Source organism: Palaemon carinicauda, chromosome 3, assembly GCF_036898095.1.
Source record: "Palaemon carinicauda isolate YSFRI2023 chromosome 3, ASM3689809v2, whole genome shotgun sequence".
Lineage (NCBI taxonomy): Eukaryota > Metazoa > Arthropoda > Malacostraca > Decapoda > Palaemonidae > Palaemon > Palaemon carinicauda.
The window spans coordinates 178,463,080-178,486,990 of record NC_090727.1 but is presented as its reverse complement, the minus strand read 5'-3'; the positions used below and the strand labels follow the sequence as shown (position 1 = coordinate 178,486,990).

Sequence of the window (23,911 nt, the reverse complement as noted above, 5' to 3'; positions counted from 1 at the left end):
AGAAAGAAAATTGGCTTTTTGTCCTCAGTCATTTTGTTCAGAATTTTATTGGTTTTATTTATCTTAAGTAGTTCACATCCAGGGGGGGGGGGGTAGGGGGTGAATTGCCGTCCTCATTCTTAAGTACTTGTTGGAAACTAGGAGTATAGAACCTTACACCATCCCCTCTAAATGAAAAGGGTTTGCTCATCGCCATGATCAGCAAAGCTATACTAGTCAGAGCCACCAATACTAATGTGACCATAGTCCCACTTTTTGGCGGGACTTTCCCGTTCTTTTAAGGTGAGCAAAACGTCACTTTTTTTTCATCCCCACATTTTTGTAAATTAGCAAAATGTCCTTTTTTTCCCCCTTTATTTTTGTCCCTCTTTGTTCACGTTTCTCCCAGTTTTTTTTTTTCTTTCTTTTTTTTTTTTTGTTACCAACAGAAAGCTGCCTCCATTAATCCAATAGTACTGAGGTTTTGTATAATTTTGCCATTCCCGTGAAAAGTATGAATATTTAAGGTAAGCAGAAAAAAATATTATGGATTGATTGATCGTTGGTGATATCAATGCTCATCATAGGGAGTGGTTAAGTTCTGTTTCTCCTACCGATCGCCTTGGCTTAAGAGCTTTAGACTTTGCCTCTGAATCAGGCTGTGAGCAAATCATAAGTGAAGCTAATCACAGGTCTGGTAACTGCTTTGACCTTGTATACACTGACTCTCCTGGCGTTATAACAAGTAAGGTTGGTTCTCCAGTCGGGACTTCTGATCATGACTTGATTTTATTAATAGTGAAGACTGAGCAGCCTGTCCCTGATCTATTATAATCATGTAAGATTTATATGAAATCTCTAGAAGACTGGAATGTGATATTGCATGTCTTTTGGCCTTGAATTGGTCACAGTTGTATAGTAGTGTTGATCCTGTTGTCCCTTGGAATGAGAATCTAGTCAACATAATTGATAGGCATATCTCTTCTCGTGTGCTAAGGTACCGAGTGAAGGACAAACCGTGGTTCAATGATGATTGTAGACGGGCTTATTTGGAGAAGCAGGAGGCCTATCATCTTTGGAAGCGTAGTAGATCAGATTTGACCTGGAATAACTATTCTCAGCTTAGAGCTTTTGCTCAGAGAGTTTATGCTTCAACTGAAAAGGAACACAATCTTACCATAAAAGAACCCCTTTCTGGTACAACCCAGGAACATAAGTGGTGGACTACCTTTAAATCTGCACTCTTTGGTGTAGATGCAACAGTTCCTCCTTTACTTAAACCAGATGGCTCAGTCACTCACTGTCCAAAGAAAAAGGGAACCTTTTTGGCTGATGTGCTTAACAGTAAACAGAGTAGTGAGAAACTCAAACTTCCTCATTCCCATTTTCCTTCTCGTGAAATCAAAGCTCGCTTGATGGGCCTTGATGCTTATGTAGGTGTAGACCCAAATGGTATTTTTGCTTTGTTCTTTACAAAGACTGCAGATTTCTTAACTCCAAATTTATCTGTTATATTGTGCAAGTTAGCAAGAGGGGGAACTTTTAGCACTTGTTGGAGAATTGGTAATGTTACTCCACTATGTAAATGTGTTTGTGGTAGCTCAATTCCAACTGATTTCTGCCCAATTTCCATGACTCCCATATTATCTAAAGTTTTTGAACGTCTTCTGGCCAAACGTTTTAATAGGTTTGCTGAAGGTAATCATCTTTTCCCTAGTTTGCAATTTGGTTTTCGTAAAGGCCTTGGAGCATGTGAGGCCCTTCTTACAATCTCCAATGATATACAGAAATCCCTTGATTGTGGTCAGGAAGTTTGTATGATTGGCCTTGATTTTAGTGCTGCCTTTGACCGTGTTAATCATGAGGCCCTTGTTTTCAAACTCAAACAGTTGAGAGTGGGTGAGTCGTTTCTTAGCATTATTATTGAATTTTTAAGTATTAGATCTCACAAAGTTGTTGTTGATGGTCACCATAGTGAGTATAAGAATGTGTTATCTGGTGTTCCCCAGGGTAGTGTTCTTGGCCCATTACTTTTCACACTATATACACATGATATGTGGTATGGCCTTGAAAATAAGATTTTTGCATATACAGATAATGCTGCTCTCTTTGCATTAATTCCATCTCCTGGATGTAGATCTGGGGTTGCTGAATCCCTTAATAGAGATATAGTAAAAATTGGTGCAATGTGCAAATTATGGGGTATGAAGTTGAATCCTAACAAAACTCAAAGTATGATTGTAAGTAGGTCAAGGACGGTGGCTCCTCAGCATTCGGATCTCACTTTTGATAATGTTTCTTGAACTTTGTGTGACTCTTAAAATTTTAGGTGTGATTCTCGACAGCAAATTAACTTTTGAGAAACACATTAGGTCTGTATCTACTTCAATTGCACAAAAATATTGGCTTATTGAGAAAGTCTTTTAGGATTTTTGGTGATCAATCTATTCTGAAGAAGTGTTTTAATTCTTTCATTCTACCTTGTTTCGAGTATTGTTCTCCTGTCTGGTCTTCAGCTGCTGATTCTCATCTTAATTTGGTGGACAGGAACTTACAGTCTGTTAAAATTCTTATTCCTTATCTAGATATTAATCTTTGCCACCGTCGTTCAATTAGTTCATTATTAATGTGGCATAAGATTTTTCATAATTCTGACCATCCTTTGCATTCAGATCTGGACAGTTCCATCCTGTTCGAAATATTAGGCATGCATTTAATTCTAATAGTCAGGCCAGTGGTGTGACCAAGTTGTGGAATGATCTTCCTAATCGGGTAGTTGAATCAGTAGAACTTCAAAAGTTCAAAGTAGGAGCAAATGTTTTTTTTTTTTTTTTTTTGTTGAACAGGCTGACATAAGTCTTTTTATAGTTTATATAAGACATATCTTTTTTTATGTTGTTACTGTTTTCAAAATATTTTATTGTTAATTTTTTCTCATATCGTTTATTCATTTCCTTATTTCCTTTCCTCACTGGGCTATTTTTCCTTGTTGGTGCCCTTGGGCTTAAAGCATCTTACTTTTCCCTCTAGGGTTGTAGCTTGGCTAATAATAATGATAATAATAATAATAATAATAATAATAATAATAATAATATTATTAATAATAATAATAATAACAATAGTAATAATGATAATAATAATAATAATAATAATAATATAATATGTAGGCCTGGGCCTTCCAACTCTTCTAGTGCCTTGTGGAGCCCAGCTGAACGTTTGGTGAACTAATCTCTTTTGGGGAGTGCAAAGAGCATGCACAAACCATCTGAATCTTCCCCTCATCATGATCTCATCCACATATGGCACTCGAGTAATCTCTCTCTTGTCATTTAACTCCCTAATATCCTTCTGAGGGCTTTGTTCTCAAATATACTCAATCTATTGGAAATTGTTTCATTGTCATACAATAACCCATGTCCATAGAGTATCACCAATCTCACTAAACTGAAATATAGTTTGATATTTATATGTAATTTCAGGCTATTTGATTTCCAAATTTTACTTAATCTAGCCATTGTCTGATTTGATTTTTTTCAATCTTTCACTAAACTCTAATTCTAAAGACCCTGTATTGGAGATCATAGCTCCTAAATACTTGAATGATTCTACTTCATTAACCCTTTTTTCCTTCCAATGATATTTGATTTTCCATTGCATACTCCGTTCTCATCATCTCTGTCTTTCTTCTATTTATCTTCAGCCCAACCTCGTGTGATATTTCATGCATTGTGGTAAGCAACCATTGCAAATCCTGTGGTGTTCTGATAAGAAGAGCAGCGTCCTCTGCATACTCAAGGTCTGCTAAATTCCTATCACCATTCCAGTCCAATCTTTCTCCACCATCTTCGACTGTTCTAGGCATTACAAAATCCATGAAGAGGATAAACAACATAGGCGACAACACATTCCCATGGATTACTCCGCTGTTCACTGGAAACTCATTTGATAAGACTCAATTAACAATAATTTTGCACTTGCTATGCCCATGAACAGACTTAATCAAATTTACATATTTAATAGGAATTCCATAATAACGCAGGACTCCCCACAAAATTGGCCAGTGCACACTATCAAAGGCTTTGTCATAGTCCATAAATAGCAACAAAAAGGATTTCTATATTCTACGCATTGCTGTACATGTCTCAAGATAAAAATTTGGTCAGTGTAACTTCTACCTTTTCTAAATCCTGCTTGCTCATCTCTCAGCTTTTCGTCAATCTTTCTCTCCAGTCTCTTTAGAAGAAGCATACTATATATTTTCATAACAACTGACGTAAGTGTCATACCCCTGTATTGCTATCAGTCAGTTTTTTTTTTATTTCTCTCTCTCTCTCTCTCTCTCTCTCTCTCTCTCTCTCTCTCTCTCTCTCTCTCTCTCTCTCTCTCAACACCCTAACTCCCATACTTAAGGTTTTGCCTCCTCATGCCACATTCTACAAAATAATCTTGTATGTAGTCTGGGAGTCACTTCATTTCCGGCAGTATCATCTCAGCAGTTATTCTATCCTACCCCAGGGCTTTCCATGTTTTTAGTTTTTTTAGGATAGCTTCGACTTAAAACACACTGAATTCATTCATTGACACATCAAGGTCTTCATCAGATTCAGGTATATCAATCAAATTATTTCATTCATATCTCCTATTCATAACCACACTAAAGTGTTCCATCCAACGTTGTCTTTCTTCATCTTATGTTGCTATGATAGAGCCATCTCTCCTTTTGATGGATATATGCTTCTTCTTCTTTGCCCCAGTCGAGATATCATTGATAATTCTATGGGCAATTCTTACACCATAGCCAACTCCTGAATTCATAGCTTTGTCAGCCTCATCTGCTTTGCTGTCTAGATATTCTCTCCGGTCATTCCTGAATTTTCTTTTGACCTCGCTGTCAATACTGGAATACTTAGCATACTCTACTTTGTAATTTTCATTACTTCTTACTATGAAGATCTAAGTCGAAGACTGTGTGGTAGGTCGTCTTAAAAAATGAATGATGATCAAATTCTAAAGACAAACAAAGACCAAAATATACCCTTGATACGCAGTGAAGAAAGATTTGAACAAAAAGGCTTAGGGCAAAATTCTTTGGAGATGCGTGGTGAGAGAGAAAAGGATTTACTAAAAGATACAGGAGGTTCTAGGAAGTAAGATGTGTTAGGTAGAGTAACTTGCTTCAGTTTAAGAAATACTGTAGTCTACATAAAGTTAACGAAAATTCAGATGACAATAGAAACTATGGTAATTAAAGTACTGTAATAGATAGATCTTCAAGTTTACTATGAATCATGTTATATGACTTTAATCATTTAATTATGTTAAGGCCACATTTTGTCGTAATAAACTGTGAATTAGTAGTAGATGCTCGAGTAAATTGTGGCTTCCCAAAGTATATTCAAGATCATACAATGTTTGAAATATTTCTGTGCTTGTGTCAATCTACTTAAGGAAGAGGAATATTGCTAGTGCTATATTTCATGAAACTAACTTATTACTGTATCTTAATCTTAAGAGTTATACACACAGATGAACTTACTGTTGATTTATTTTCTTGAAAATAGCCATCCATTGCGAAGAGGAAAAAAAGTAAAACGTTAACTGAAAGAATCTGCGAAAAAAAGAACGACAAAGAAGTTTGTCGCATGCTCGCCATGAATTTTCCATTCATGTATGCAATAGGTTTATTATTATTATTATTATTATTATTATTATTATTATTATTATTATTATTATTATTATTACTACTTGCTAAGCGACAACCCTAGTTGGAAAAGCAAGATGCTATAAGCCCAGGGGCCCCAAGAGGGAAAATAGCCCAGTGAGGAAAGGAAACAAGGAAATATAATATATTTTAAGAACTATGCCATTTAAATAGATATTTCCTATATAAACTATGAAAACTTAACAAAACAAGCGGAATAGACACGAGATAGAATAGTGTGCCCAAGTGTACCCTCAACCAAGAGAACTGTAACCCACGACAGTGGAAGACCATGGTACAGAGGCTATGGCACTACCCAAGGCTAGAGAACAATGGTTCGATTTTGGAGTGTCCTTCTCCTAGAAGAGCTGCTTACCATAGCTAAAGACTCTCTTTTACCCTTACTAAGAGGAAAGTAGCCACTGGACAATTACTGTGCAGTAGTTAATCATATGAAGAGAATAAGAAGTAGTTGTGGAAAGAAGTGAAAAGAGTAAGGAAGGCTGGTTCACGAATTGAAGAGACAGTGAAAGATGGAAATGGAAGGTTGTTAAAAGGAGAGGAGGCAAAGAAAAGGTGGGCGGAGTATTTTGAAAGTTTACTGAATGTTGAGGAAAGTAGGGAGGCGGATATAATTGCTGTTGCAGGTGTTGGGGTGACAGTGGTGGGAGATGAGAATGAGAGAGAGATTACAAGAGAAGAAGTGAGGAGAGCACTAGATGAAACGAGAGTAGGAAAAGCATCTGGTATGGATGGTGTGAGAGCTGAGATGTTGAAGGAAGTAGGTGTGACTGTACTTGAATGGTTGGTGAGATTGTTTAATGTGTGTTTTGTGTTGTCAATGGTACCAGTAGATTGGGTTTGTGCGTGTATTGTACCACTATATAAGGGTAAGGGAGATGTGCATGAGTGTTGTAATTCAAGGGGTATTAGTTTGTTGAGTATAGTTGGAAAAGTGTATGTAGAGTGCTGATTAATAGGATTAAGGATGAAACAGAGAATGCAATCTTAGAAGTACAGGGTGGTTTTAGAAGTGGTAGGTGCTGTATGAATCAGATTTTTAAAGTTAGGCAGATATGCGAGAAATATTTAGCAAAAGGTAAAGATGTGTATGTTGCGTTTATGGATCTGGAGAAAGCGTATGATAGAGTTGATAGGGAAGCAATGTGGAATGTGATGAGGTTATATGAAGTTGGTGGAAGGTTGTTGCAAGCAGTGAAAAGCTTCTACAAAGGTAGTAAAGCATGTATTAGGATAGGAAATGAAGTGAGTGATTGGTTTACGGTGAGAGTGGGACTGAGACAGGGATGTGTGATGTCACCGTGGTTGTTTAACTTGTATGTTGATGGAGAGGCGAGAGAGGTGAATGCTCGAGTGCTTGGACGAGGATTGAAACTGGTAGACGAGAATGACCATGAATGGGAGGTAAATCAGTTGTTGTTTGAGAATGATACTGTACTGGTTGCAGACACGGAAGAGAAGCTTGGCCGATTAGTGTCAGAATTTGGAAGGGTGTGTGAGAGAAGGAAGTTGAGAGTTAATGTGGGTAAGGGTATGGTTATGAGATGTACGAGAAGGGAGGATGGTGCGAGGTAAAATGTCATGTTGAATGGAGAGTTACTTGAGGAGGTGGATCAGTTTAAGTATTTGGGGTCTGTTGTTGCAGCAAATGGTGGAGTGGAAGCAGATGTACGTCAGAGAGTGAATGAAGGATGCAAAGTGTTTGGGGGCAGTTAAGGGAGTAGTAAAAAATAGAGGGTTGGGCATGAATGTAAAGAGAGTTCTGTATGAGAAAGTGATTAAACCAACTGTGATATATGGATCGGAGTTGTGGGAAATGAAAGTGATGGAGAGACAGAAATTGAATGTGTTTGAGATGAAGTGTCTAAGGAGTATGGCTGGTGTATCTCGATTAGATAGGGTTAGGAACGAAGTAGTGAGGGTGAGAACGGGTGTAAGAAATGAGTTAGCAGCTAGAGTGGATATGAATGTGTTGAGGTGGTTTGGCCATGTTGAGAGAATGGAAAATGGCTGTCTGCTAAAGAAGGTGATGAATGCAAGAGTAGATGGGAGAAGTACAAGAGGAAGGCCAAGGATTGGGTGGATGGATGGGGTGAAGGAAGTTCTGGGTGATAGGAGGATAGATGTGAGAGAGGCAAGAGAGTGTGCTAGAAATAGGAATGAATGGCGAGCGATTGTGACGCAGATCCGGTAGGCCCTGCTGCTTCCTCTGGTGCCTTGGATGACCACGGAGGTAGCAGCAGTAGGGGATTCAGCATTATGAAGCTTCATCTGGGGTGGATAATGTGGGAGAGTGGGCTGTGCTACCCTAGCAGTACCAGCCGAACTCGGTTGAGTCCCTTGTCAGGCTGGGAGGAACGTAGAGAGGAGATGTCCCCTTTTTTGTTTCATTAGTTTGATGTTGGCTACCCCCCAAAATTGGGGGAAGTGCCTTGGTATATATATACATGTATGTATGAACTTGATTAAATGTATGCTCCATTGGAATAGTTAAAAAGAATCTTGCACACCAAAACTAGATGTTATTAATCTTATATTTAGTTTTATTCCTCTTGTATAGTTTTCCCTTTACATTTCTGCTGCTTCATTTTTTTTCAGATACTCTAAGAGTCAGCTCCATGCAGCAGTCAACGGAAGTGATTAAGGCGATGCAAAAGTTGGTGAAACTAACCGAGATCAGCAAAAGCATGGACCTCAGCCGAGAAATGATGAACGGTGGAATCATCGAGAAAATGCTGGAGGACACGATGGAGAGTCTGTAACGGGAAAAACTGGAAGAGGAAGTGCATCAGGAAGTGAATAAGGTGAGTTCAGAGGGAATTTTTATTTACCTACAATGACAGATGTATTATGTTCTTTTGCGGACAATAGCTTCCATCAACTCCGGGTGAAAATTCTTCACATCTACTGCTTCCTTACGAGATGACATGTAGATTCTGATTTACAACCACACCACCACATAAACTAGCAACCGGGCATTTATGTATTTAGAGACCTCTCTCTCTCTCTCTCTCTCTCTCTCTCTCTCTCTCTCTCTCTCTCTCTCTCTCTCTCTCTCTCCTCTCCTATAGTTAACATATAAATAAATGCATTATGTAGTTAATCTTTACAGTAATATCCATTTTGAATGTTGTCTATAAATCTTAATCATGCATTTTTTGCCGTGGCCTGTTATCCCATGCCCTGTCAGGGAAACAAACACTGGAGTAAATTTACTTTTGAGAAACACATTTGGTTAGTCTCTTCTTCATTTGCAAAGGAGAAAATGGCTTGTTGGGAAGTCTTTTAAGATTTTCTGTGGTCAAACTCTTCGGAAGAAGTGTTTTAACTCTTTCATTCAGCCTTGTTTCGAATATTGTTCTTCCGTCTGGTCTTGAGCTGCTGAATCTAATCTTAATTTGTAGGACAGGAACTTACAATCTATTAAATTTCTTATTCCTGATCTATGTATCAATCCTTGGCACCGTCATTCAGTTAGTTCTTTATGCATATTGCATCAGATTTATAATTCAGACCATCCTTTGTATTCACATTACCTTCCTGCACGTGTTGACAAGAGTTTCAACCTGGATTCATTCCGTTATATGGACGACTGGTTGATTCTAGCAGACCCTCCTCTTTCACCAAGACAAGCTCCTCAAATTTTGCCTCGACCTGTGTCATGATAAATTTTGAGAAGTCCTCTCTGCAACCATCTCAGAAACTGATATATCTAGGTATGCAGATAGACACCCCACTAGGAATATTTTTCCTGTTGCAGAGCAGGATCAAAAGATTCAAGAAAGTAGCTCATCTCTTCCTTATTCAAGGCTCACTACAAGCCCACCTGTAGCAATGACTATTGGTGTGCCTGATGTTCTTGGAATGGCTGGTCCCCAACAGTCGCTTTCGTATTCAGTCAATTCATTGGCAGGTGAAGACCTGGTCCCAGAGCAGGGACCCTCTGGAGTTGCTTATTGCAATAGGCTCAGTGTAAATGAAAGACTTGAGCTGGTGGATCCTAGATTTCAACCTTTCCAAAGAGATAGATCTTCTTTCTCCTCCCACGAACTTGATACTCTTCACGGATCCATCAAAAGAAGGGTGGGGGGCTCACCTGTTACAGCACATGGCCTCCGGACTGTGGTCCGACTCTGATTAGCAGTGGCATGTGAACAATCTAGAATTGAGGGAAGCTTTTCTAACACTTTAACACTTCCAACAGGGCACTCTGTAGTGTTGATGAGCGACAACATGACGGTGATGGTATATACCTAAACAGTCAAGGAGGTACTTTTTCATGGCAGCTATGCCATCTAGCTGTCAATATTCTGTGATGGACGGCAGAAATTTTGATCTCATTATCAGCCTGGTTCATTCCAGGCAAGAAGAACATTTTGGCAGACAATCTGAGCTGGAACCCTTGGATCGTTGGTTCGGAAAGATTTTTATATCTCCAGATAGCCAACAAAGTGATGACTTTGTGAGGTTCCCTGCTAATAGACCTGTTTGCGACGTCTTTCAACCAGGAGCTTCCAGTGTACTGCTTGCTAGTACCAGACTCGCATGCAGCCTTCCAGTATGCCTTTTAACACATGTGGGACAATCTAGATGTGTATGCATTCCCCCCTTCTCCCTAATAAGGAGATCCATCAACAAGATGAGTTCATCATACAATTTATAGATGACTCTGATAGCACCACAGTGGTAACAAGTGGAATGGTATCCAGACCCACCTTGCTGACAGAGGTCCCAAGGGTTCTTCTTCCCTTACACGACCTTCTTCGACAACCACATGCCGAGATTTTCCACTAGACAGTCTCATTCTTATGACGTCACACCTGGAGGTTATCCAACATCTCATCTCTCAGATAGGGGTTTAGCATCCAGTGGCAAAATAATGTCTGGGTAGCTCAGGGAGTCTTTCACTGCCCTCTATCAGGTGAAATGGGAAATCTTTAGTGGATGGTGTCATGGCTTGGAGCCACTATACCCCTGATTGCCTTGGTTTTGTTATATTCTGCATTCCCTGAAAGGAGCATGAACCTTAGAGTCCAGCATCAGATCAGGACTTGACTCTGAAAACGGTTTTCCTTTTCACACTAGCCTCTGCAAAGAAGGAAAGAGAGTTGCATGGTCTCTCTTATGACATTGTCAATTCAAGGGTATGGAGGCAGGTCTCAGAGTTTTTCATTAAGATTCAAAATGTGGCTGTAGCAGACCTTAGGTTGAGGCCCTTCTAGATTTTGAGTCTTCGAGAAGTAACTGACAATCCTAATCAGCTGTTACTATATCTTGTAAGACTGTTAAGGTGCTGTCTTAAGTGACAAAAGAAGCTCGCCCTCAGATGAAGCATCTACTTGTCAGTACAGGAAGGTTAAAGAGGAGAATTACGAAGAACATGGTCTCCTATTGGATTCAACAGGTTATTGGCCAGGGACTCAATGCTTCCCCTGCTCAGTAGGGCAGACGACCAAGAGCTCATGACATGAGGGGTACTGTATAAGCCCATCCCTGTTGTTCAAAAATATCTTCTCTGTGGTGCAGATACTCCAAGGAAGCTTGTAGAAAAAGCAAACCACCTTCACCGCCCACTACCAGCAAGACATAACCCACAGGACCCTAGCTACATTACCCTAGGATCTGCGATGGCTACTCAACAAGGAGTTTAGCTACCTTAACTCTCTTGCAGGACTAGCAGTAGTAGTCGAGGGCAGAGGTTACGGAACTATTAATCTGGGATGAATTTAAAAGGAATGACTGGCCTTTCATTTCTTCATCTTCCCCTCCCTTGGGGCACAGCATCCATAGACTCTGCAAGCTGGCCTCTATACGACTGCAGGTATGCCCCACATTCGCTTTGTAGTTTGAAATATAAGCAGTATACTGTATTTGTTATGTCCCCACTTTGGCAAGGGGAAGTTGGGACATGTCTGGGTTTAGTGTACGAGTGTCACCCCACTCCTTATATTTACCTGGCTCTATTTAGTTAGGATTTACATCTTGGGTCAAATTTTCCACCCAGTTCGAATAGGACTTCCACCCTTTTAAGGTGAGTTTCCTAGATAAAGAATGAAGGCTTTTATTGAAGGAACAAATGACAAATTTGGAAGTCATTTGTATTTTTCATAACTATAAAAAGCAGAGTTCTTTACACAAATTGACAACTCTCTATACGAAAGCTTCTGCATACAAAATTTTCATGCTGTCAAATGAGATGCGTAGATTTTTTCGATTCATATTGCAAAAAATGTTTCATGCTACGAAACGAGGTATGGTACGAGATTCGTACGACTGAAGAGACTAATTTTAAAATTCGCGCACTGCCAACCGTAAACTCGCCACCACCCTCCCGCGCTCCAATTGGTTATCTCCCTACTCTGATGCTAGTTACCGCCATGCGATCCCGCTCTCCTATTGGTCAGCATCTATCCTATCATGCCTATATGTATCAGCGTCTCTCACTCATTTCATTTCGGCAGCACTATTGTTAACATAAGTGCTTTTATGTACTGAACTGTATCGTGCACTGAACTGTATTGTGTTGCGTTATTTACCCCTTATGTCCGTATGTTATTAGCCATGGGTCCCAAGAAAGTCTCTGATGTGCAAGGAAAGAAGAAGAGGATGCTTCCTATGGAGACAAAGCTTGAGATAATCTAGAAGTATGAGGCTGGTATGCTGTTAAGTGTGATTGCTAAGGAATATGGCCGAAATCCGTCTAAGGTAGGAACCATCCTTAAACAGGAGGAAGCCAGCAAAGCAGCAGCACCTTCTAAGGACATGACTGTTTTCTCCAGAAAGAGGAGCCACATCCATGATGAGATGAAGAGACTGCTGCTTATTTGGATTAAGGACAAGGAAATCGCTGGAGATACGATCACCGAGATGATAATCTGCCAGAAGTCCAGCGCCATTTTCACTGATCTTGTGCTTGCTCAGGCTGAAGACAACGTAGGTGAAGGGACATTGAAGCAGGCACCCCCAGAGTTCAAGGCTTCTCGAGGGGTATTTGAAAAATTTAAGAGACGGTCTGGCGTTCATCCGGTGAGGTGGCATGGGGAGGCTGCCAGCTCGGACACGAAAGCGGCCAAAGCCTTTATTGAGACGTTCGGCGAGTTGACTCTCTTGGAAGGCTACAGTCCCCAACAAGTCTTCAACTGTGTGAAACTGGGTTTTTCTTTGGAAGAAAATGCCTTGTCGGACGTACATCACGGCAGAAGAAAAGAAGCTACCCGGGCATAAGCATATGAAGGACAGGCTTAGCCTTGCACTCTGTGCAAACGCCAGTGGGGATTGTAAGGTGAAGCCCCTCCTGGTGTATCACTCGGAGACTCCTCAAGCCTTCAAGTCCCTCAATTTGCTTAAGAAGCTTCCGGTGATGTGGAGGTCTAATGCAAAAGCCTAGGCAACAAGACGCTTGTTCACAGAGTGGGTAAGTCTTTGTTTCGGCCCGACTGTGTAAAAATATTTGGAAGAGAAGCACCTCCCTCTGAAATGCCTGTTGGTGTTGGACAATGACCCTGCTTAGCCTCCTGGCCTCGAGGAAGATATCCTAGCAGAGTATTCGTTCGTCAAGGTTCTTGATCTAACGCCTAACACCACCCCTCTCATCCAGCCCATGGACCAGCAAGGGATTTCAAACATTAAAAAGCTATATACAAAATATCTCTTCAAGAGATGTTTCGAGAAATCACTGACAGCACAAACCTCAACCTGCGTGAATTTTGGGAGGAGCTTTTTGATGTTGTGATATGTCTCAGACTCATCATTACAACTTAGCAGGGGGTTTCGAGGTGAGCCTTCAACTCTGTGTGGAAGAAGCTGTGTCCTGATGCCATCTCCGCATGAGATTTCAATGGCTTCCATGTAGGCCAAGCTGAAGTCGATGCCAAAAAAGTTGAGGATCCTGAGCCTGTTGCTCAATCCGAGGTTGCCAAGATCGTTAGACTCGGGATGTCCAAAGGTCTGGAAGTTGATGAGGACGGCATTAATGAGCTTCTCGAGGAACACCAAGAGGAACTTTCGACAGACGACCTGAAGGAATTGGAGGCCATGCAACTGAACATCATTTAGGAACAGTTCTCTAGCGGCGAGGAGGAGGAGGATAATCCACTGACAATGGCAGAAATTAAGGAGGATCTAGCTGACTACCATAACATGGTGGCTCTTGTAGAAAAAAAGACACTCGGAAAAGGTTTACATAGGTCGTCTCCTTGAGCAGGTTAATGACGCTTGCCTGAGTCATTTCAGGAACATTTTAAGAAGCAGACAGAACCTTTGATATTAGAAGACCAAGAGGATGCTGAAAGTGATCCAAAAAGAAAGAAAAGTGGCATTGATGAAAAAAAAATTCAATTCAGAAAATACAAAACGTGAAGTAAAGAAAACAAAAAACAAAATTAGAAAAAGGCTTAAAAAAAAAAGAAATGTAATTTAAAATTTATCGTAAAGTTTAGCGTTAAAATTTTCTGCCATTTGTTATGTTTCGTAAAACTGTGTTAATGTTTTCTGCAATTTGTTATGTTTCGTAAAACTGTGTTAATGTTTTCTGTCATTTATTAATGTGTTTTTTAAAGTTAAGTGTTTGTTTTCTGCCACTTGTTAATGTTTTCTGCCGTTTGTCATCCTCCTCTGCCGCCCCACCACTTCGCCCTCGGACATCACCTCAATCCAAAGGTAAGGTTCCATATTTGTGTTACTGTATTTTCCATTTATTATTGCATTGTTGTACTGTGTGTTCTAATTATACATTTAATTTACAGGTTATTAACGGTTAGGTTATTATTGAATGATCCAAATGGTTGTATTTTATTGTGTTTAGTGGAGTTTAGCCTTATTTTGAAAATTTGATGTGGTGTTTTTGTAGAACAAATTAGGCTATTTACATGTAAAAGGCGACTCAAAATGCGAAAAAAAATCATGGTACGAAAAGCACTACGGAACCAATTAATTTCGTATTGCGAGCCAATACTGCATTGGCGCCGCCAGCCCTTCCTCCTAGAAGTCCTGCCTGCAATAAAAAGTGAAGAGCAGTCACAGGGCGAGTGTGTGAGCAGGGCAGTTAGCCTGCCTCTTTTTCAAAAAAAAAAAAAAAAAAAAAAAAAAAAAAGGAAAAATATAACGAGCAGCGAGAGCAGAGTAACAATAACTTTAATGTCAATATTGGATAAAGAAACTTTAAAATCAAAAATATTAGATTCTTTATTTATATTGAATAAATATGAAATATGGCAAAGCAATGGAACTCTGATGGCTGAAGTGGAATCCTCAATCGCTAGTGACTGCCTGTGGTAGAACCCACTCAACTCTTGCCTGTTTTTGAAAACTATGGATTCTGCAAACCACGAAAAAATTCCATCAAAAACCTAACGTAACATTTATCTAAGATCCCTTTGTAAGCAATAATGAATGGTATACAATATATCAATATCAAATGCAAATATGCCAATATAACATTACATATAACTGAACTAGGTACCTAAATAAATTTGCCAAGACCAGGAAGATAACTGAAGCCGATGATACTAGGCTACCTTCCAGCAAGCACAAGTAACATAGCCTAGTAAAAAAAAAAATTAAAAAATTAGGCTCACTGAAATCATAAGTTATGTAATATTAAATCAAATATGAAAAAACAAACTTGGGAAAATAAAATCTTATACGGTATATCGATTTAAGCAAATCTGAACACCCACTAGGCTATGCTATGCACAAAACATAAAGATTTGGAATTAAGCTAGAAATAACACTAGTAATTTTATAATGAGCTTACAATCCATAGAAAATTTATAATCAGGGTTGAAGACTTGGATAATTGATATGCATTTCAAATATTATAACCCCCTAACCAAAGTTGAGCCATATGCCACAAAATCATAGGAAACTTATTGGATTGGTAGGCCATATCCTTAAAATCCCAATGCAAATCGAAGAGCAGCAGAAGATCCCATTGTTGAGAAGTATGTATTCTGAAATCTTGATATTGCACTCTTCATGGTGGCACTCGTGGTAAACAATTGCAGGAGAGGTGGCCTTAAAATAAAGTGCTACTCCATCTTCATAGAACTTCTTCACTAGAAAAAAAAAAATATCCAATATCGCTGATCTGCCTCCTCACTCTTCCCTCATTACCAGTAGATGAACATTTTTTCCCAAGGATGATGGAATCAGGAACTGCAAATATTAAAATATAGCCAGCAGAGCCATCTATGGACTGAGCATATTATCCCTGAAACTCCCAGTATTTCTTTTTGATTTTGCTTTGTATGGCAAAAGTGGGGTTTCAAGGATAAAATAAATATGAACTAATGATATATATATATATATATATATATATATATATATATATATATATATATATATATATATATATATATATACAATTTTATAAATTTTCTACAGAATTAGTATATAAAATAATTCTTCAACACCCTTACCCCCACTAACTAGTAGAGGGTAGTTGACACTTTGCTTTAAAACTTATATGGCTAAAACCAGCTCTAGTTGAATCATATCTCGGCTTTGCATAGTAAGGAAAACTAAAAATGACTTCCAAATTTGTCATATTTCATTATTCACATGGTGTTCATACTGCTTCTTCTCGAGAAGCTCGATTGAATTGACCTTTACCCTTAAAATTTAAAAATAATTTGTTTTATCCCATTTTCTTTCCCTTCAATAAACACATGGGTTTAGTAAAGGAAGCAGCATTTTAGTGATAAGTGGTAACAGACACTCCAGTCTCTTTATTTCTTCAATTTCAAAGTCGAATTTATCCCTATCCTCTTGACACTACGAAGCAGGGAGGAGGAGGAGATCATATATATGAACAACAGGTGAATATAGAAATAGGAAATTTTGTTATTAAAATTGTTTATTTCCATGAACCTCCCCTGATGTTCATATACTGTAGTTGTATCCCACGCACTACTGGAAGTAGAATACTTGTGAAGGAAAGAAGTACGAGACATTTAATTGAAAGCAATGTATCATAGTTAAGATATACAAAACTGATCGATAGATTACTATCAACAAACTATGCATAGTAAGGAAAACTAAAAATTACTTCCAAATTTGTCATATTTCATTACTCACACGGTGTTCATATTGCTTCTTCTCAAGAAGCTCGGTTTAATTGACCTTTACAATTAGGATTTAAGAAATAATTTGATTTTCCCATTTTCTTTCCCTTCAATAAACATATGGGTTTAGTAAAGGAAGCAACATTTTGGTGATAACTGACACTCCAGTCTCATCTCTTCAATTTCAAAACGAAATTATCCCTATCCACTTGACACTACTAAGCAGGGAGGAGGGAGGGGATCATGTTTATGAACAGCAGGTGAGTATAAAAACAGGAAATATTGTTATTAAAATTGTTTATTTCCATGAACCTCCCCTGATGTTCATATTGTTGATGCCCACACACTACTTGAAGTAGAATACCTGTGAAGGAAAGAGGTACGATACATTTAATTAAAAGCAATGTATCATAGTTAAGATATTTAAAACTAATCTATAGATTACTTTCAACAAACTATCTCAAAATATGGTTTGAAATATGGGACTCCGGATTGTTTATTAAGGCTATTTAAAATATTGGACTGTCTGTAAATAATACTTATGTGATCTAAATGCATCCTGCTGGTTGGACAAGTCATGGTTGAAAAAGAGATGAGTCCTCCAAACTCGCAGGAGAGATATCACCACTGCTCCCAGTCTATGTGCTTCCTCGTTATCCTATTCCAACGAGTCGCACTCCGAGATACTAGAGGAAGGTATGGATGAAACCAAGACCCTTCTCAACGTCCTGTGTGGAGGAGATCACTCAGCAGAAAACCTAACCCATGATTGAGAAAGGTGTTCCCCCTGAGGAGAGCCAGATGATGTTTTCGACTTGGACTCTCTCTGCCGTCTAATTTAACTCGGGTTGAGGGGGACATCATCGACAGTGTGTTGACGAGCAAGACCAAAGTCAAGTTCCAGGTTGGCCACATTTAGCCTTCCCGACGGAGTACTCCAAGAAGTGCTAGGTATGCTCTTGCATAAGTCCCAAGGGAGTCTGCACAAGCAGTGACATGATAACAAGGTGATTGAGGAGATAGAATCAGTAAGGGACACTAGAGGCTCTGTCAGTGCACATTACCTTCAGAGTCTCCAGAAGGAAGCCCAAGGTCAACTTCCAAGGCAAGTAGTGCGTTTCCTCTTTGCCCCTGACTGGATCCACTCCTGTGAGTAGCTATAGCATTGTGAACATTTTTGACTAAATAGCTAAAAGAGCAAATATATCCCTTGAATCCATGTTTGTTATCGTTTGTAAATGTAAGAATGAGCTGATTCCAGCCCCTAGTAAATACTGTAGGGGATAAAAGAATACTGTAACCCTAAAGGGTTATGTCATACGAGACAGTTGTTCAATGAGGCCATGATGGAGTGAGGCAGAGATCACAAGGAATCACAGTACGAAACCATGAGAGTAATCTAATGAGTTCTTTAACTGGTAGAGAAAAGAAGTTGGATATAACAACCTCGAAGGATTAAGTTTTCCCGAGTTTGTCCCAAACTATGGAGGGAAGAAACAGGCTTAAGTAGTTGGATATCCTTCTTATCTGTGGGAATCGCTGGGTAGGACTAAGTCTCTACCTTCCTGGTGAGGTCCGTCGGTGTATGGGCAAAAGCGCATGCGTAACTCGCAGAGTACCTGTCATCCATTTACCATTTATATGAAGATGTACACTTGAAAGGCAACAAAATACCAAAACAAGTGATCTAACTGTTTAGCAAGGTATCATGGTTACACCCAGCATACGAGCTACCTCATCATCATGCTCTGATGAACCACGCTCCGAGGGGCTAGAGAAAGGTGGGGATGAATCCAATAACCTTTTCTTAGCCCTGCGTGGCACAGACCACTCCGAGGTAGACCGAACTTGCGAACGGGAAAGGTGTCCACTGTGAGTAGCATGAACAAGCTTCAGACTTTGCACTCCCTCCGCCAACAGACATCTCAAAACTAAGGAGTGTATCATCGTCAGTGTTGCTGAAAAGACCACTCAGGAGAAGACCTAATCTGCAAATGGGAAAGGTATCCTCTTGAGTTGAGCAGGAACATGCTTACAACTTTGCATTCCCTCTGCCGGCTGACTTCTCAAATACGAGGGAGTGCGCCATCGTCAGCACTGAAGAGACCACTCATGGGAGGACCTAACTTACGAACGGGAAAGGGGTCCTTTAAAAAGATCAGGAACATGTCCTTTGAAAAGGCCAGGAACATGCTTCATACTTTGCACTCCCTCCACTGGCTGACATCTCAGAACGAGGAAGTGCGACATCATCAGCGCTGAGGAGCGAGGTCGACCTCAGGGTCTTACACAAGCGTCCTTCATGTAGAAGCCGATGAAAGTACATCAGCGGAAAGTAACTATAATTCTACACCTGAGATTTTGAAGAGTCTTAGTCTCACCATGGTGACACTCACTTAAAAGATATTGCATTGGAAGGTGTCAACACCTTTTCACCCTAATATATAGTCCCAATCAATTCGCTGTTCATCGCAGTACTAGACGACAGGTTTTAATACACTACCTGCCGCCATCACATAATGCTTCAGTTCATGCACTTCCTTCGCATAATGTTTGTAGAACAATCTGGATGACTTCCATCCAGTATATGAGCAAAGATGCTCGAAGTCCAGATACTGAAAATAGTTCAGTGATGAAGAAATTTTCCTTGGAGCATGACCTGCGGGTGTAATGTCAGGATCTGCTCTGCGAATGAAGTAGGTGAGCTTCGCCCTCAGTTGTTTTAGGGATAAGTTTGATCCTGATGTTTCTCCTTTAAAGAGCTGTCCTCCCCTGAAATCTGAAGTTCTTCGAAGATAGACCTTTAGACATTCTACTGGACACAGTGAGACATCTTCCTTCAGAGGGCAGATTCTCCAGGGACCCCATCTCTTAGTGGGTAGATCGTTCTTGGTGAGAAAGGTTGGATCAGAAAAAAGATTCAGTTCTCCCACTTCTGTGAACTGACCGTGGCCCTCGTTTCTGGATAGGGCCACTATTTCACCAACTCTAGCCCCTGAGGCTATAGCGAACAGGAAAATAACTTTTTGGGTTAGATCCTCAAGAGAACAATCTTCATAGTTCATGGTTGAAGCATAATGTAGGACCTTGTCCAAGGACCATGAAATGGGCTTCGGAGGAGCTGCAGGCCTAAGTCTAGCACATGCCTTCGGGATCTTGTTAAAGATTTCGTTCGACAGGTCCACTTGGAAGGCGTATAGAAGAGGTCTAGGCAGGGCCAACTTACATGTAGTTATCGTGTTGGCTGCCAGACCTTGTTCATGAAGGTGGATGAAGAAGGACAGACAAAAGTCTATTGAGATTTCTGTCGGTCCTTTTGCTTTAACGAAAGCAACCCACTTTTTCCAAGACGATTCATATTGTCTTCTAGTTGACTTAGACTTGTATTCTTCTAAGAAGTCTATACTGCCTTTTGAGATCCCAAATCTTTTCTTAACCGCTAAGGCGAAAAAATCATGAGATGAAGATTTTGAGTTCTCTGTGATGAAGCGAAGACAATCGACTTCTGAACCCGTTGAGATAGTGCTGGGTTCGGTAGAGGGACCAGCCTCAGCTTCAGTTCCAGTATCAGAGGGAACCAATTGCTCTTGGGCCACTTGCGAGCCACTAGAGCTGCCGTTCCTTGGAAGGATCTCAGCCTGTTGAGGACCTTCAGCAGGAGATTGGTCGGAGGGAACATGTAAACCCGGGTCCATTTGTTCCAATCAAGGGACATGGCGTCCGTCGCCTCCGCTAGAGGGTCCTCGTATCAGGGCTACATATTGAGGTAGTTTCTTGTTGTCGCTCGTCGCAAAGAGGTCGATCTGCAGTTCCGGGACTTGTTCCAAGATGAAGGAGAATGAGTCTGCGTCTAGGGGCCATTCTGACTCTATCGGCTTGAGCCTGGATAGAGCGTCCACTGTCATATTGCGGAATCCTTGAAGGTGAACTGCTGATAAGTGCCATCTCTTCTTTTCCGCTAGACGAAAGGTGGCTATTATCACATGATTGATATGGGGTGATCTCGAGCCTTGTCGGTTCAGACATCTCATTATCACTTCTCTGTCCAAGATCAGCCTGATGTGGGCTGATCTGCGAGGAGAGAGTTTTTTCAACGTCAAGAGGACTGTCATGGCCTCCAAAATATTGATGTGAAAGTTCTTGAACAGAGAAGACCAAGTTCCTTGGACTTTCCTTTGATGGGAGTGACCTCCCCATCCTTCCATCGAGACATCCGTATGAATGGTCACTGATGGTGGAGGTGGTTGCAAGGGTACAGTCCTCGTTAGGTTCTTGGCCTTCGACCATGGCTTGAGAAGTGATCGTAGTAAGGTCGGTATCGGTCTTTTTAGACCTCTTTGAGCGTTTAATGTGTATCTTTTCTAGACTCCTGACGCATCTTTCAGCTGTGCTCTTAGCACTGGGTCTGTTACTGCTGCGAATTGAAGAGAGCCCAGTACCCTTTCCTGTTGGCGTCTTGAGATCCTGTCGGATTTCAGTAGTCACTTAAGAGACCCCGCAATCTCTCTCTTCTTTCCTGGGGGAATGGAGAGGCGGTGTGACTTCAAGTTCCAATGGATTCCCAGCCATTGAAACTCCTGAGCTGGAGAGAGTCGAGACTTCTTGAAGTTGATCTTGAATGCCAGATGTTCCAGGAACAGGATCACTTTCTTGGATGATTGCAGACAAGCCGTCCTGGATGCTTCCCACACCAGCCAGTCGTCCAGGTACGCTGCTACCTGAACACCTTCTAGGTGTAGTTGTTGAACGACTGCGTCTGTAAGTTTCGTGAAGATCCTTGGGGCTATGTTTAGTCCGAAGGGCATGGCTCTGAAGACATACTTTTTCTTCTCTAGCTTGAATCCTAGGTAGGAGGATGCCAGTAAGCATCTGCCAGGTCTATTGAGACTGTGTACGCCCCTTTTGGTAACAGGGTCCTTATGTGTTGAAGGGTTAACATCCTGAACTTGCTGTTCTCGATGAACTTGTTGAGTGGCGACAAGTCCAAAATGACTCTGAGTTATGTCTGAGTCCTTCTTGGGAACACAAAACAGCCTTCCCTGGAATTTGATGGACTTTGCTCTCCTTATTACCCGTTTGCTCAAGAGTTCTAGGTATATTCTTCCAAAGAGGGGGTGGAGTGTTAGAAGAATTGAGGAAATGATGTTGGAGGCTTGCTCCAGCTCCATCCAAGGATCGAAGGTCTAATGATCCTGAAAGTGTTGGAGCCTCCCTCCTACCTGAAGCATCTCATTGCTTCGATTGTCTGGAGGATTTACCTCCCAGACCCCGTCCTCCCCTACCTCGTGAGGGGTGTCTTGAGGAGCCCCGTCTGGATCCTCTACCTTTGGGATGAAAGGTAGTGGTTTGCTTCTCAAACCCAGGGTTGAATGCTGGTGACTGGACAACCAGCTGCTGAGGCACCACTTGGAATGTGGTTTGTGGTTGAACAACCACTTGGGGCACCGCAGTCATGGTGACTGTGGGATGTTGTTGGGCAGGCCGAGAAGGTAGTCTGGGCTTCTTGGTCTTCCTCTTAGGTTGGGGACCCGCATCCGGGGAAGACTTTCGCTTTGACGAGATGCCCCACTTCTGGAGAAGGTTCCTATTCTCTGTGGCGACTCTATCAAATACCTCCTTGACCACTTCGTTTGGGAAGAGGTCTTTACCCCAGATATTGGAAGATATCAGCTTCCTGGGTTCGTGTTTCACTGTTGCTGCAGCAAACACGAACTTTCTACAAGCTCTCCTAGCCTTCATAAAGGCGTACAGGTCCTTTACTAAGGTGGCCATGTGCATTTTGGCCATGACCATGTGCATGTCTGGGGTGCTTTTTTGGCCTGCACACATCTCGATGCAGTTCTGTAGGGATAGAGATGCCGCAAGTCTCTCCTTCGTCTCTTGCTCCCTACGCAATAGAAAGTCTGATAGTTTCGGGAGATTCTCGCTGAACTATCGTCCCGCGATATCTGCATCCAACTTCCCTACTGAGAAGGTTAGGTGGACTTCCTTCCATTCCTCATCCTCCATGGGCAGGGCTAACAACAGAGGTCTACACTCCTCTAGTGTAGGGCATGGTTTGCTTGCCTCCACTTCCTTGGCAACAGCTTTAAAAGCCTTCGACGTAAATGGGAAGGCTATTGAAGCAGGAGCAAGAAAGATATGATGCTTCTTGCTCAAGGCGGACACTTTCGAGTTCGTGTAACCCACCTTCTTCAGGCTACTCGACAAGAGAGCCTGTGCCTTGTCTTGGTCAAATAACATGACCTCCTTGGGTTCCGTCTCCTCTTTTGACGCTGGCTCCTGCTTCAGTCGAATGAAGCAGTCTGGGTAAGCATTAAAGCTTGGCCAGAACTGGATATCATTGAAGGGGACGGCTCCCATCTTCTCCGATATGTATAGTTTGCCATTAGTAATAGGCATAAACTCCGCATACCTCCAGGGATTGGTTTCGGAGCAGGATGGGAGGTCTTGGACTCTGGGTCACTTGTATGACCCTCGGGAGGTGGTGAATCAAGCTTCACGGAGCTCTCTCTCGAGTCTCGCTTCCCTTGCTTCGCCTTGCTTGCGAATGCTCTCCATTAGGGCTGTAAGATGGGCCAGTGCCTGGCTCATGTCGCCCGATGGAGGGATAGAAGTGGAAGATGTCGAGAGTAACGGCTCTGGTGCCGGCACAGACGGAAGGGAGTCCGACTCGACATCATCATCTTCTTCCAGAGGTAGAGTAGACTCCTCATCGGGATCATCCCTCAATAGATCCTTTTCAGTGTCCGTGGACACTTCAGACATCCTTTCCTCCTGGTAGATGTCCATGCCTTGCAACGCCTCACTGACATCCGTCTCGATGGCAATCTCGACACAGGGAGGTCCGGGTCGTGCTTGGGGTACGACAGCTTCACTACTGGCTTTCGGGAACAGCAAGCTACGCATCCTTTCATTAGGCAGGTACGGTCCCGGAGAGTTCTTTTGGAACCCTCGTACCCATTTGCGCAGCTTTTCTCGTGCTGCATCCCTCGACTCCGTTGACTTAGGGTCGTCGAAACCTTCGGTCACCAAGGTCCAGCAGATGTTGCAGTCTTAGGGGTTCCAGTACCGCAGGGTTTCGGTAGTGATGGTGCAGGGGACATGAAACCTGCACGCTTTGCGACCACAGAAGTTCCTACTCCTG

General features: G+C 41.4%; 1 long non-coding RNA gene across 1 annotated transcript in view; it reads left to right on the top strand.

Moving 5' to 3' along the window:
- The window catches only part of LOC137638799 (uncharacterized), a 143,050-nt gene that overhangs the window by 8,019 nt on the left and 111,120 nt on the right, over window positions 1-23,911 (top strand). Inside the window, exon 2 of the long non-coding RNA XR_011044189.1 lies at window positions 8,300-8,505. This is a non-coding gene — a long non-coding RNA (uncharacterized lncRNA). The remainder of the gene's footprint in view (window positions 1-8,299; window positions 8,506-23,911) is intronic.